The 4,401-nt window shown below is 36.3% G+C and overlaps 1 long non-coding RNA gene across 1 annotated transcript; it reads left to right on the top strand.

Annotated features, from left to right (window-relative positions):
• Positions 1-181: 181 nt before the first annotated feature.
• LOC117328746 lies at positions 182-4,201 on the top strand. Its single transcript, XR_004533038.1, has 4 exons — positions 182-303; positions 718-1,010; positions 1,564-1,672; positions 2,129-4,201. It is a non-coding gene; the product is annotated as an uncharacterized LOC117328746 (long non-coding RNA).
• Positions 4,202-4,401: the final 200 nt, after the last annotated feature.

The raw sequence follows: 4,401 nt of genomic DNA, 5'->3' as shown, positions 1-4,401 counted from the left end.
CGGCAAAATGATAAAGTCCGAAATATTCCGAATGCTGAATATTTCGAGTTTTCTTGTGTATTATCCTCTAAATGTGTATTGCTCTATACGTCATAATTGTGTGGGGTATTTATGGTTAGTGTCGACTAAACATGTCTGAACAAGCTCGGACTTGGCTATATTCACGTTTCATCATGTGTTGCAACCACATGTGTATTACGTAGTACACAACATTTCCTCTATATAAGTATTTCACAACTAAACAAAAGCTCAGTACGTTGACGAAACGACCCTGCCTAGTACAGGTTATTTCAAATTCATCTGGTATATATACTATATACATTGTATAATTTATCTTATTTAATTTCCATTTTGGTTTAGGATTACAGCATGACGTTAATACGTTAAGGAACATGTTATATAAAATCATCAATTAAAATGAATTTTATATGGTTTGTAGGTTTCTCCCTGAATTGTAACTGAAAAAGTTTTTTTTTTTTTTTTTTTTTTTACAATTTAATACAAAATATATAAAATATTTATGAACAAATTTACACGCATGATCAATGTAGTCATGCTTATATGTTAAAAGTAAGTTCATGTACTATAGTACTATAGTAATTAATATAAGCTACTTAATTTCATTTTCATTTTCAAGTACTCAACTATATATGGATGATTTCACAACTCACATGCAATGTCTATTTATATATTGGTACTTATTTGTTCTAATTATAGATTTACTCAGACGTCGTGTGAACGTTAATTGAAGTATTACAACAACAAGCAGCATGCTACAGAGAGACGTGTGTCCCAGTAACCTCCCGTCAACTTCAGTCCCTCCCACGGGCCTAACCCCTCCCCCCGGACAGGAGGATAAAACCCTGGTGGCGGCCACCTTACTAGCCCTGGAAACAGGGGATCTGACTCCTCTAATAAAGGAGGAACTCAAATACACCATACAATCCAGACGTGTGTCGGAGGGTAAAAAGGAACTCCGGGTCGGCTTCAAACCGCCTCAGTCGTATCAGGTAATTATTCTCAATTCTTGTGGTTGGGGGTTCGGTTTATTTTGTGACGGTAATTGTCTTTCTTTTGATCAGGTGTAATTGGTTTTTATTATGTGAAAGGAGATTTGTCATTTTAGGAATACACTTGAATGCTAAAATTTGTTATGCGCTTTTAGAAGTGAAATATATATTATCCACGAATCGTTGTTATAGAATAATATTGGACAGTGATTGAGATTTTCTATATATACGTTTATCAATGTGTGAATATTGAAAACGGCATCATCAGCATCAAAAAGCCATTTGCGCTTTTTCATTTGTTCTATCATTTTTTAACATTAAAAAAGATACAAACAAAAACAAAAAACAAAACACACACAAAGTTTTTTATAGTTAAAAAGACAGCTATCAAGAACGGAAATCAAATGCTTAATTAAGTCCTATTTTTAATCATTACGTATTTAGAACAACGTGTCTCCTCAAATTAACGATGATAAATATTAGCCTTGTAATACCCCAACATAGTCATGATTAGTCAACTTGTGTCTATTTTAAACTATTTCGTCCCTGACAGTTGACAGATGACGAACTGGAAAGAGTGGAGAGGAGACGGGAACAGAACCGACTGGCAGCTCAAGAAGTTCCGGCTGAAACAGAAGGTCATGTCTGACGTACACGTCAAGGTTAGTAATAGGGATGTATACATTGAGAATTCTATCATTGTATTCTGTTAGAGACATTTTGAATTTCTAATCTGATGTTGTAAAGGAAACATCAAATATTATTTCGATTGTTAGAGGAAACGAATTAGAACGAAATTACGTTGAACAGTGAACACGTATTTTTTTGAAATAAAATACAAGTTCAAGTTCAATTGTTTATTAAAGTGTCAAATACCTTACAACATATAAGATACATCAAAAAAAATATTTCTCTCAAAGTAATATAAGTTATGTCCAGCCATTTATGACTTACTTTAGACACTATAAACAAAATAAAGTATAAGATATTGCATGCTAAAAGTTGATAAGGTAAGGCTATCCCAAGGGGGTTATTAATAAAATAATAATGACAATATTTTACAATATGATGGTATTCTATTGATTCATCATAATCATAAAATAAAACTTTTTTTCCAGCGCATACAGAAACTAGAAGTTGCCAACACGAGACTGAGAGAGGAGCTTAGATCGCTGAGAGAGGAAAAAAGTCAGCTGTTCTATCGTTGGACGTCCCACATGAGTATATGTCCCGCCATACTAGACACAGTACAGGGACCCGATATCTCCGGGTACGTCCTTCAACAGGGTACCAACGGAGGATGTGACGTCACCTGATCGAAATGTCGCTGTAGAAACTCCGTGGATAAAGTATTTAAATACTAGAACAAAATCCATGAAAAAAAGTGAATTCTGGATGGATGAACGTCGTTACAGGATTCCACGAATCATCAAACAGCATATGGCTATCGTGATATAAGTTGTGACTGACGTAAGGAACATTAGGATACGTCTGTCCAGGACAGGATTCCTGCTATACCTGATCTTATGATAAAGGATCAAAGACACATTATAATTATCGTTGAGCATGTTCTCGTGGTGTACAGTGAATGCTGACTTGTTTTATGATGACATGTTTAATTTCAAGAGATTCCATCATTAGAACCCATGTTTAATTTCAAGAGATTCCATCATTAGAACCCACCATTATATATAGATACTCACATAACAAAGTTATAGTGAGTAAACCGGAATCAGCTTAATTGTCTGCCTGTCGAAAAAGCATTGTCCGAACAACTCCTTCTGAACTTGTCAGTCAATCTTAATGACACTTTCACACTTCATATAGATTTTGGGGCTATCTGTAGTCTGTAGATGTGCATGCATCAACCCGTGATCGGGTGGGGTGACCTGCTGGGCGTCTTCGGCAGTATGCTTCAGTGAGGTAGCACTATAATTCGGCATAATTTCCGGCCTATCACAAGGAGACATTAACGTCCGCTCTCCATGAACACGGAACGTAAAAGTTCGCTTGGGATGGTTGTGATGCGATAAACATAATTCAACGCAGGATATAAAGTTTACTTATATTTATTAATCCACATAAAAATCCCGAAGGTACAATTTAATCCTATGACGTTTCATCCATCTTCCACACTATCGCCGGCGCATTCACACTTAACAGTTCACACACATTTAAACAAATCTAAGTCTACATATTTACATCCAAACGGCACTCAGGTCCGTTTAGTCTAAACACTACTAGAGAACTGCGTATGCTTGATTGATTGATTGATGGGGCTTAACGTCATTGTTCCGGTTATAACCGAGCCTAGGACACTAACTGCGTATGCAAAACGCGCAAGTCTTTATATATCCCCTAAGGGTTAATTAATATGTATAAATTAAAGATGAGGTCAATTGACCAATCCTGACCTTTAGCCCGAAATACGGGCGTCTCTAAACCCCTATAACGTCATTTCTAATTAAAGATCTAGGCACTGACCACTGGTCCCACGGACCGTGCACGTGTGCTACATACATGTAATAACGACTGACTTCCAGGTGTTACCGTTTGGTTCCTAACACAGGTTAACTACTAATCTAAGGGAAGCAACTCGAATAGATTTGGCTGACAATAGCGTATAATACGCTTCCTATACACTAGGTAACTTTGAACACATAACATGTAAAACTTGTCTTTAAATAAAACGTACCTTCTTAACTCTTAAATATCCCTAATGACATCTTATACAACCTATCTATTTCCTAGTTCACTACAGACATACAATGTAACACAAACATACCGCAGCCTCCCAAAACACACTTGCGCACTCACCACACGCATGCATATCGCACCCACGAGAGCCGGAAAATTACATTATGTAGTTACAATGTACAATAAAAACATTTGTACGTAATAAGCTCGAGTAAGGCCATCGTTAGCATCACGTTAGGTGTAATAACCCGGTGTTCCTATATATAGGTATTGTACTAAAGTATTATTATATATATACTGTGATAAGGCCACTGCTGGAAGATATGCTTGATCTATTTACTATATACATATGTATATGTGTGTGTGCGTTTTTAACCGTAAAAGACAGGGTCAGAAGCATTTCAATATGTCAGTTTTTAGTATCGGTGTGCACACCTTATGTAATACATGTACATGATGTATTTTGGAAACGTTGATTAAAATATTTACAATTACCTATTTGGTTGTTTTCCATTCCACCTTGACGGACAGCCTTATCATACCTTTGTTAGTTTTGTACCTTAGTTACCTTCGGAACCTTTGGTACCTATGTTACCTTTGTTACCTTGTTACCTATGTTACCTTCGGAACCTTTGGCACCTATGTTACCTTCGGAACCTTTGGTACCTATGTTACCTATGTTACCTTTGCTACC

Source organism: Pecten maximus, chromosome 6 (genome assembly GCF_902652985.1).
Source record: "Pecten maximus chromosome 6, xPecMax1.1, whole genome shotgun sequence".
Lineage (NCBI taxonomy): Eukaryota > Metazoa > Mollusca > Bivalvia > Pectinida > Pectinidae > Pecten > Pecten maximus.
Note: the sequence above shows the minus strand (reverse complement) of the source record. Positions and strands in the feature narration are given on the sequence as shown.